Raw genomic sequence first — 12,184 nt, forward strand, 5'->3', positions numbered from 1 at the left:
ACCATTTCGGCGAGTTGCTCACCGTAAGGATGTGTTTTGCATGTTATAAAGAGGAGATAATTCATAATAGGCATTTTCAGGATAATTTTTTTTCATGGATGACTACATCGTACCAAAATCTCACAAAATATCGCGTAATGTCTTTAGGAATATCGATAGTAGTTTAAGATACTTATTTTCATTATGATCTAAGATGGCATTTTTATACCTTCCCAATTGAAAAATGTCACGCAAAACCGAGTGACCTATGATGATCAGTTAGTTTTAGTACGGCACTCGATGCAAGCAGTACGTTGGTCTTGGATCGAAAACGAACTTAACTTACGAGAAATTATCAAATTACACAGTTACGCAGGTATTTAAAAAAATAGGACGAGGATCAAACATGTAAGTAAATACCCAAAATCTATCTCCAGCATATGAGATATTTGTAGTGTGTATGGAAGGCTGCACGGCATTTGTACGGTGTCACTCTGAACGTTTTTGTGAGTGACCAATGCGTCCTCCTCGCCGAAAAAAGGAAAAGCTTCTAGTTTGCTCCTTCAGCGTTTTTGCTTGAGCTCGTTAAGGACATCCGGATCGGTTTCACTCTATCCTCGATGACATTCTGGTTCCGACAAATGCTTCATGCATCTCCTGACGCTGTATCGATGACAACGGAGGCCTACCGCTATGGTTAATTAAACGCATTATCGTCACTGAACTGCTAACACTTTGGGTTCGTTAGTTCCGTTAGTCGGGTTAATTAGAGGGGACCAGCACGCTTCCGGCAGCCGAACTAAGCGTCCAACGATGCGGAAGCTTTGTTAATTAGCAGGATTTGTCTTCCAGTGTGTGCGTGCTTGTGTGGAAGCTGTGTTTTGGGTTTTGTCCGTATTTAATTAACCCCCCCGGCAGTAGTGGCCACAAGCTCTGATTGGTGTTGAATCAACGGTGCGGCGCTTTTAACTACCCCCTTTCAAGCTGCTTTGACCAGTGGTCTAACTAAATCGAGCCTTCATCCCGTAAACTAGCGCCTTGATGAATGAGCCTTTCGGTGGGCTTCAGTTACGAAAAAGTTAAAATTCTTTTCGTTGACAAAAGAAGACATTAACCTTTCGCCACTCGTCGATCCAGCAAAGGGATCTAATCCCCATCATTAGATCGTTGTTTGGTGACTTCCTCTTCCCACTCCACCTTGTCATTAATTCCCTTGTTTGCTTCGCTGAGCTTAACATTTTGCTCCACTTTTTTGGCATTGGTCACGGTCGAAAGAAGCCATCATTAGGACGTTTTTATCTTTATCGCTTTCATGGTCGATTAATCTTCCTTCGTTCACCTTCTCCTCCTCCTCCTCCTCCTCCTCCTCCTCCTCCTCCTCCTCCTCCTCCTCCTCCTCCTCCTCCTCCTCCTCCTACTTTGTTTGGCCGCTTTGTTGGAGAACTCTGGAGGTGTCCGGGAAATGGCGGCAGCGTTGTCCTTCGCTTTTCGATAATTCATCGATTACGAGCCAGCTAAGCAGGACGAGTGACGACGTGGCATGGTAACACCTACCTTACAGTGCACGGGACGTAAGAAGATAAATGGATATTTGCCTGTTCGCTTGACAGGGCCGATGATGAGTCGGCTCGACGACACTTGATGAAAGGAGGCGACACACTTTCCTTTAATGTGGAAAGTGCGTTGCCGGAAAATGCCTTTTTCTTGAACGCTGCTCGCTGTTCCAATGCTGTATTGATACAGAGAGAGAGAGCATAGATTCCGAAAACAGAAACTTTTTCCAATATAAATGTAGAACTCATGATTTTGCTGAAAAAAAATCAGGTTTGGGCTCTTCAAGGAGTTGTAATATTCAATTAAAGGAATCCAACCATCCAATCGTTATATCAATCCATAAAAAGGAGTTTACGAATCCGAAGAATCACTCAAGTATAGTGCTCAAAGAAAAGAAAACAGTATTATCCGATGGCGATTCACGGTCGCTAGCGCATCGCAATCCAATCCAAGCAACAATCGAACGAACAAACCCCGAACAGCGCGCCGAGACGTTACGAGTCGTAAATTGTAAGCAGTTCTTCGGCGAATCTCCCTTCTGCTCTGGAGATTGAAGTGTTTGTGTTCAACCGAGCAAAGAATGCTCCAAATTTAATTTCCCCGCAATTCCAACAACGCTCCCCCCCTCCCAAGTTTCTTAATCCGTTGCACGCGCGAACCTCGCGACCAGACGTTACGCATGAACAGCATTGAGTATTGGAGCTGGTTTTCTGCTTGGGCTTCTCTTTGCCATTGTCTCAATGGCACGTGCCACGCGCTTCTCTGCTACCCCATCGCCCTAATGCCTAGCAATTCAGGAGACAAATTTGTGTTTACCAACTCGTTACTCTATCAGTAAGCTTACCTCATCCCCAAAACGGGGCGCACTAATTGGATGTTGACTTTTATCTTTTGCTGCTTCTCCCGAATCGGGAGCTGGAACGATTGTGCCTCGGCTCAGATCAATTACTCGGCGAGCATAATATCACAATTCCATGGCACCCCATGATTGCAACAGCCTTCCTCGCTCGCACCCGATCATTCCAGTGTTGCATCTCCGATTAATCTTCCTTGCAAGATGCGCCGATTGCTGCACGGCTCCACCACTCCTCCAAAGGAGCGACTTAATTACCTTCGGAGAGAAACGAAGACAAAGCTGAACCACAATGGGTTGTTTCGATGCCGAGCAGCGCCACGCGCTACGCCTTTGTTCGAAATCAAAAGACGTCTGGTAAGCAGCAGCAGCAGCAGCAGTAGACCATCCGGTGCACGTTTCGAGCTGTGACGATGCCATCGCGTTTCGTCGCTGCTTCGCTCTCCAGTTCTCTGCCACGTGGAAGTCTCATTAAACTTAAATTAACTTTCGTGGTCCGTGGCACCATTCCTGCTGCTGCTGCTGCTGCTGCTGCTGCTGCTGCTGGCACAGTTGTTGCTCGTGGGGAGTCAGGTTGAGTACGCCCAGTCCCAGAACGCCACGGATATTATTCTTTTTTCCCTCAAGAGCTAATCCTCCCCTTTTTCACGTGAAGATAGCTTAATCAAGCTACTTAAGGGTGGACTGTGAAAAATGGATTGCAAACAACGTGCCGAGGGGACGCCACATAATGAGCTTTGCAGTGGCCGCTTTTCATTACCCGGAAATTGACCCGGAACGGTTCTCTGAGCGGTAGAATAAAAATGCTGTCAGTGGAAATCATTCATCGTAACCATCGAAGTGTGATTTCAAATCGGATGCTTATGCTGGGTTGCCTTTTTAAATCTCAATCGAGAATCATGTCCACCGTGGACTCCGTGGACTGTCGTATGGCATCTTAATTGGAGTTCGAATCAACAATACCAACGGCAACCATTGTGTCGGAAAAGCGCCTTTAAAAATACATTCAAAAGCCAGGCTGGTTTCTTGGTGATCACGAACACAAAAGGGGGGCTTCGCTTTGCCTAAGGGACGAACACACCGTTAGTTACACCGGAAAACCCGCAAAGGAAACCTACACCTACAATGTGCTACAATGTCTCACTCGCCTTTCTCCTTCTCACACACACACTGTGCCGCTCTTTCTGCTACAAGATTAAATGTTAAACGAAGGATGGAAATGGGTGTGTATTGGGAGGGAAAATTTGGGGGAAAGAGAGGCAAAGAGAGGGATATGTATCTGATTTATTTCTGACAACACAGACAACCCCTGAGCCTGCCGTGCCGTGTCGTCTCGGTGACGTTGGGTGATCGAAGGCTTTTTTTTTCCAGGAAAATCCACCGAACACCGTGATACGTAAGATGGTATGCCGTGAAGCTATCCAGCCATCCAGCGATAACAGCGTTACCGGGCTAACCGAAACGCCTTGAAGCCAAACACACCCGAGACCAGCGGTGCTTACCGGTAAAGGTAGGCTTTGGCTTTGGCAAAGCGGGCCTGGCATGGCCTACTGCTGCTGCTGCTGCTACCATCTTGAGCTCTCCCGCGAGGCAAAGGCAATCCCAGAATGCCTTGGAAGACTAACGAACGAGGTTGGGCCTCTCCCGCGGGTGGCTTACGTCAGACCATCGCTTAAATCGCTCGAAGCTCCCGGAATACCGGGAATACCCCCGGTGATCCCTCTGCCACTAACCCGTTCCTTACAGCGTCGAGCGTCGATTCGCGCTCGAAATGGTGATGCATAACTTTCCAATTTCACCTCCAACAGCCGCAGGAGCTCGAGGAAGCGTCCTTAAATTCCAAACGTCCTCAGGAAGAGGCCTCGGCGGATGTTTCCCGCGGATGTGAACCGTCGCGAAGGTGAATAAATTTCGTGAATAATTTTCCACGATATGAAAATTCAATGAAGTTATAAATCACGCATCGCCCTTGTGGGCGCGGCTTTTCCGCGGAACGATCTTCGATCTATCGGTTCCTTCCTTCTTGTGCCTTGTGGTGGTGGGCCTATATGGGCGGGCCGCGATATACAAGATGGATAGTGTTGGCTTTGGCCAAAAACCCCTTCCCCGAGGGTTCGCCTTTCTTCGAGTGAATATTGCGTCAAATTCGTATCCTTCGTTTTATGGAAGATGACCCTCCCCAAGGCGGTGTAAAGGGAGAGTGGGGGTTCGTGAAAATTCCATCCCGCACCTACATGCTCCAAGGCTCCGAGGAAACGGGCGAATTGTGGGTTTTCCTGTTCCTGCGCACCATAAAGAATTCGAGGTAACGAAAGCGAAACAATCGACGGACGGGAATGAAATGGATATCGATATAGAGGCAGAAAGGGGGGGTGGGGGGGAATAGCGAAAGCGTTGGGCTGTTCTAGTGGGAGGTAAACTTGTACGTTAGACTTTGGGCTACTTGAAACCATCTTTACTGAGCCGCAAGGTGAGTTGGTGGCGGTGGCGTTACTTGAGCTTCACTTTTGCCGTTTTCCATCTGCTGCTGCATGATACTCGATCACTTACGAGCATCAAAAAACGAGCGAACGAACGAACGAACGAACGAGCTTCCTCGTTGTTCAGAGAGTTCCCCGATGGAGGACGCAATTTAATGGAACGAATAAAACTCTCTTGTGGAACTTTGCGAGCGCAGCATAAACTTTTGCGGGTATGGGGATGGGAATTCATATAAAAAATCATAACTCCCACTCTCATACTTGCCATGCAGTTCTTGTTTGTATCGTCGCCGTCTATCTTTCCTCTTTCGATTGCGTTGTCCCCCCCCGGCCCTTCCCCGCGTCCATTCGAGCGTAAACCAAGGCGAGCGAAGTCGCAACTCTTGGCAGATGACGCGACGGTACACGCGCCATCAACCATCCCCAAATAGCAAATAACCCTCCGGAGACACGAACGAGAGCGAACCGTCCGAGAGACTACTATAAATGTAAAAAAGGGAAAATACATAATGCATGAATTGTTTATGCTCACCGTGGTATCGGTTTTCCAGTCCAGATTCACGGCGCACGAGCACACCAGCGACGGGTCAGCAAGAACTTAAGAGAAAAAAAGGACGACAAAAAAAAACATTAAATCTATAAGAACGTGAAGAAGCAATAGAAATGAGCTGCCAGTCCATTGAAAGGTTGCTACCCCACCCCGTAATGTTCGAGCGATGTGTGTGTGTGTGTGTTAATGCATAAGTCTAGAGTTATGTGTAGTCCACTCGGTGATCGGAGAACACACTATCCTGTGGTTCGGTAAACACCGAATGCAAGAAACAATTGTTGACAGTTCCATTTGTGGAGCCCTTTTCGATTTTCCTTCCTTCACTCTCTCTCTCTCTCAGTATGGCTGGAGATGCTTTGTAATCGTTGTGGTGGTCACGCCAGCTGCAGCCGACGACGACGACGACGACGACAGCGGCGCGACTGTTTGTGATAAGTAAATTTCATTTCATTCATTTGCAGCGCACTGGACTGCAAATGCAAATGCAACGGTGAAACATGCTGTTGGTTTACAACAATAACTACACTCCTCTTAACCACCGCACCAGCATCACTCGCTTAAAAACAGGGGAGTCGACGCAAACAAAAGGTAAACGGCCAGGCCGTAGCTTACTCCCAAATCGTAGTTGAAGGATTTCATTTCAAAATGAAGTGTACTGTACATTGCACATAAAGGTGGGGGTTCGCGGTGGATGACAGGCGCGCAGCACGGGCCCCAGCAACAATAATGAAATGGTTTAAATTAATAAAAGTGTGCACATTCGTTCCCAGTTCCTTTTTTTCTCCCCCTTATGGACACAGCTATCGTAAAGCTATTGTAACTGATGATGATGATGATGCTGATGGTGCTGATTGTGTGTTTTCGCTGGTGCTTACAATGTTGCACTGGTGGTTGCGAGAGTTCGATTAATCCGCTCATGCTCGCGCAACCATAAATTTGCGCGCGCTCCAGCATCGTTCGGTTGCCAGCATGATAATCTCTCTCTCTTTCGTTTTTTCTCTCTTTATCACAGAAGATGGGCTAGTGGCTAGTGTTAGGCCAAAGCCGGCCGTTCGAAATCCGATTCCAAAAAGGGGTGATTTAAAGAGATTTATATCTACCACCGAGTTTTGTGATCCTCTTTTTTCAGTTTGCACGTTTTCTATTATTTATCAAACGCACAATGGTCCCGGCATTCGCAGGGTAATCGGACCGATCAGAAACCAACAAACCGCGGGTTTTACCATTCGACTGATCCGAATACCATTTCGGTGGACTTCGGTTGTAATAATTTTGCAATTTTTAGCACCCAAACGCACCAGATAGTCTACCGACTTTCGATGACGCGGAAGTACGGCAGCGGGAAAGGATGGCTTAATATTTAATGAAGTAATGATGCGGTCAGAGGAAAATTGGTCCAACCATATCCACATTACCAGGACCACCGCATCGGCACGGTAGGTCAGTAACGTTTGCGATCGATTGCACGATTTTCCAATTCCTGTGTGTGTGTATGAAGGGGATAGTGGACAGGAGGAAGCAGGAGAGGAAGTGCCACCGTGACATCGTGCTTTATAAGCCCGTGCCGTACCGTTTAGCGAATCCGTTGCGAATCGCGCGCACAACAGGAACAATTTAATTATCCGTTTAATTAAAAATAAATAATTCAACATTAACCGCGTCGCGCTATAAGCACCGCATTGGGGTTCAGGTTTAACCGGAACGGGTTGGATTTATTGGTTGGTTTGTTGTTTGTGGTGTGATAGCTCTACCTGTATGTGTGTGTATAGTTGGTGTGAGTTTCGATATAATTTGAAATCGATATAAACAATTATTTTTTCATCTTGTTTTTATGAAAAACAATCAAAACGTAAAGTGAGAATGGTTTTTGGTAAACCCCTTTTTTACAGAGGCTTTTACGGTGGTTTCAAATACAGCTTAATAGATTATCATTAACCTGTTGTATAACCTCTTTTCTATATTTTGCATCAGAAAAGATTGCAATTTTCCAAATATTTCCACAACCTTTTTCCCGCACTCCTGCCTCTAATGCTTAACCGACCGTAACAATCACTTCCGGCCACTAACGCACACACACACGCGCGCGCGTCTGTTCTGTTTTGCATTCAATTTAATTGCAATTCCCTGGAATCCTAACGACCATTCACCGATGTGGAATTTTCCATCCCAAGCGGCCGCTATTGACCGAAAAATGCACCCGGGAAAATGCAGCCGGTGACATGGTCCGACCACAAAAGCGACCGAGCAGCGCAACCAGTTGCTGCAGTGCTGGGCCATGGCTTCTCGGGGTATAACACACCGCGCGCGCACAACCCCGGGAACCCCAAACTAACTCACTGTCGGGCGCCAACGAGCGGCCATTTTGTGGTTTGTGCTAACACGACACAGATGTCATAATACATAAATCAGCACCGATTATCCGCAGCAGCAGCACCACCACCACCACCACCACCACCCGTTATGGTGCAGTCCGTTCTTTTCCCACTCCTTTTGGCAGCAGTGAAACGGATACCCGATTTTCCCACCGTCGTCCGGTTGAACGGATGCATTTCCACGTGAATTATGCATTCGCGCTCTCGATCTCGCGTTTCCGATCGCGGCAGTTGCTGTTTGGTGATGTTTGGTTGGCAGTCATCAAGCCAGGCAACAATTATTACACTTTGTAATTTGACCATTTTATGCGCTTCGTAATATCGTGCCTCGATGGCGTGGCCATTGTTACGTATACGCACATTTAAGCGACATAATCTAAATCGTGTTGCGAGCCGCTTATCCTCGATTGGCGAGCATCGCAAGCATCACGGCTGGCCTAGCTGCGGCTTCCGTACTTCGAGCGATAACGTAGCGAAATATAAACATGTTTTGCATACATAAATTAGTTCCTCAACAATAGGGCGCCACAATTTTCACGGTTCGATAGTTCATTGTTCAGCATCACCGAGCGTGTGTGCGTGTGTGTAAGCTTTGGTCGTATCAACAACGTATGTGCAGCGGCATTGTACGATGCTGCTGCCGCCTCCCCTATTGGTTATTAGCATCCGTTGTGTGGTCGAGGGAGTGTGCTCTTAGTTAGTAGAGTGTACATGTATGTATACCAAACCAGCCCATATTGGGTGGCTACCGAGCACTTAATTAACTTTCGAAACCTTGTAGCTGGTTACTCGATATCCTGGATGTGCGCTAAAGGGATGCGGTATTAACACCGAGGTGGAGGAGGAGAAGTTGGAAGAAATATTATAATCCTGTTCACTCATTACATTGGCGTTGTATTCTGCTCTGTGTCGAGGAGCACTACCGGGTATCAGGTATCGGGAATCATCAGCAATATCCTGGTTCGCATTAAAGCTCGATAGTTTCATGCCAGAACGGAGAACCGCACGTTCTGCTTCCTGCATTGAATTCATTTCACGAAAATCAATCTAAAATGCTGACTCGGTTATATTCTACAAACTCAGACACACACACAAATCCATCCTAACCAACTCATCAAAGCTCATCAGAGGCACTTTCCACGTTTGGCTCTGCACGAATCACCACTGCAACCTCGATGTCGTAGGTCAGCATTGAATGATAAAAAGCACTGGATCAGCATGACTTCAGGGTCGGCCGACCCATCCACCATGACCATGACTGATCACATCCTAGCAGCAGGTCCTCCTGATGCTCCGGATAGTTTGTGTGCCCAGTCACCCATTTTATTGGCATCGACGTACGACGGTCACGGACATCCAGCAAAAAAAACCAACCCCAGCAAAAGGACTGCTGTCCAACTTCAGGATGTCCGTGCATGCTCGATGGCCTTTGCCCGTCAGTTTGTGTGACCTATGGAGCATGTGTGGGTGTTTTTGTGTCACCATTCACCTTTCCGAAGAAACTTCGTAGCTCATCAGCACGCGGGGAAGTTTTTTTTTTGGCAGAATTTTGGAGCCGTAAAGTAAACGCTCTAATGCTTCCATCTCGTTTCATTGATTTGAAAACGTTCGAGTGACTTCCATTCCGAGTTACACTCAACACACTATAACGAGCGGACGAGAGATTGACTTGAATACTAACTGACGTCAAGAAGTGTTTTACGTGAAGCAACTCAAGCACCTCGCCCGCTCCACCACGCCACGGGTCGTGAAATTAAGTGAAAAATTAATTTTCTCCCGGAAGTCATTCAGGGCACGCCGGGACTACCGAGCCTGCCAGCCGAGCGGACGTACACGCAACTTCCGTAAGCAGCTATCGAGGAATGGGGACCTACCTCGGGTCGGGCCCGGAGCCTTTTGTCGTGACCGGTTGCTATTAAAATGTTAAGAAGCCGGAAAGCTAAGACGGTGTTTGGCCTTGGGCGTTCCTGGATTCCTTGAGGTTCGTGGGTCTTTTTTCTTCCATTTCTGGTTCGCCGGAGCACGGATCTGGTCCGGGAAAGGAGAGGGATTGTAGTCTGCTGTTTGTTGTCCCTTTCGGTAGCCGTCGCACGGAAGGCGACGTGTTCGTTCCAGGCGTTTCCGGATAACTTAATAAACAGGAAAGTGTAGGAGTCTGCATCGCTTATCATCCTGCCCTTGTGGTGGCCCTTCACGATGACAAAAGAGCTTTATTTGATGTGAATGTGACGACGTTTTCAATATTGAAGTAGTTTTCGATATTTTGCGCTGCTTTTTCTTCCGGGCAGTTTAATAGTTTTTCCACTCATTTATTCAATTGAAGCATTTTTGTTCACCATCAGCTACAAATAGTCACAGGCCCTCTAGCACGCCTGCGGCATCTTCGGTGGCCTGGAAACAAAACGGATCGGATCAACGCATCGCACATTAACATCACATTTACAGCCGATAATTGAATTATCTAAATGCGACGCGATGCGATCTTCCGCGTGACTGGCCAGAAACAGAAGTTTGTTCACGCCCGGCAGGCAATAACACAAAAATGGAGCACAATCGAACCCGGGGCGCAGTTTGTGATGTGCAACAATATGGCATAGTTCATTGTTCACCCTGGGATGCAGGGTTGGAATGGCTGCTGGAATGGTGGCGAGGGAACCGGGACCGGTCATGCACGATAAATAAATAGTAACCATTGTTATTCTGTCGATATACAAATATTGACACGAGCGCACATCGCAATTTCATGTGCGTATGTGTGTGTGTGTGCTGTACGATGTGCTTGTCCTGGGATGTTGGACTTTCGTCCTGGATGGCCGGATTGTGCGGCAGGATGGCCGGATGTTTTATCTTCACCAACGCTCTGTCTCTCACTCTCTCTCTCTCCCGCCCTTCTTTGCTGCCTGTTTGTTTCGCCGAAATCTAATTTCCCTCGGTGCACGATGTGCTCTTTCGTCGCTCGTCCTTCCTCGCACTTCCTGCTTCCTGCCCCGTCACTCTGTCAACCAATAATGTGCGTCTCGATTTTGAGCAAACATTTTCCGGCCATCATCATCCGGCGGCTGTGCCGAGCCGAGAGACCGAGACCGAACCAGCCGAACCGAGCCAACCAAGCGATATTTCAGGGCCGGTAAACACGCAAAACGATTTTGCGCCTGATTGCGCCTTCCCGATAATCTCATCACGTCCCCGGTATATATCGGGATGAACCCATCAGCCCATTTCAACCTTTCGCTTCCTTGGCAGCGAAGGCAATCCTGTGGCCTGCGCTCCGCTGCGCCACGCCATTCGTCACATCATTTTCATTTACCCTCTCGTCTCTCAATTCTTGACGATCGCCGGGCATAAATCGCCGGCGAAAAAAGGCGACCACGAGGTATCCCCGCGTGTGCTACGAAGCCGTAAAAGTAAAAAAAGCGGAAGAGAAAGAAATGAGGAAAAGGATTATCATGCCAAAACCGTGCCATCGGTCTGGCAGCATAACGATCTGGCGCATTAACGGCAGACATGGCCTCGAAAACAACAACAGCAACATATGGGGCCCCCTTTTTGGAGCGTTCGGGCAATAAATTGGGAAGGAAAAAGCCAGGACCATGGCCAAGGATAAGTTGCACTTCGTAAAAGTGAAGGATAAATGGTGGCCGAAGGGGGGGTGTGCTATCGGAGCCGTCGGATCGCTTCGGAATGCGACTGCCAGGGATGTCAGAGAAGGTGAAGGGGTGTTGGTTCAGCTCATAAATATGGTTTATGGGCTGATAATTGTGCTTAATTAACGCGTGGGACGCGAACTTCAGCAAAAAACAAGCGGAATCCAATAAGCTGCCAAGCGAGCTTCACACTTGAATTGTCTCGATTGCCGCTGATTCCCTCACTGTGTTACTGTGTCCTGTTTGTAATTTTGCATAAAACAGGTAATATTCTCATTTTTTATGCGTTTGACACTTCATATTATTAACTGCGGGTGTCGTTTATCGTTTACTCAACGTTTTTACTTTCTTTATTGCTTTTATGTATGGTTTACGCTTTGTAATATATGTGTTTTCCACTTTTTAATAAGTGATTTAACGTGCTTTATTCACTGCGTATAAAATGTTTCAATATACGGTTCTACGAAGCATCAATATGGGTTTATAACACATACGCAACAATACATTTTACACCAGTCCATCACAAGTTTATAGCCTGATTTCGCGGAATGTGTAATGCGATTCTTTGTTGCCACATCATTGAGGAACGAGTTACGCGGGAGTAAAACAGCAATCGATTCCAACATGTGGCCGTGATCACACCGATCAAACATTTAAAGCGTCGAGCGAGCGACGAGTTGCTGGTGAAAACTTTAAAGCACCCTTTCTCGCCACGCCCACTACCGGCTGTGCTGGTGCAACTAGTCATCATC

This window comes from Anopheles darlingi, chromosome 3 (assembly GCF_943734745.1).
Source record: "Anopheles darlingi chromosome 3, idAnoDarlMG_H_01, whole genome shotgun sequence".
NCBI classification, from domain to species: Eukaryota; Metazoa; Arthropoda; class Insecta; order Diptera; family Culicidae; genus Anopheles; species Anopheles darlingi.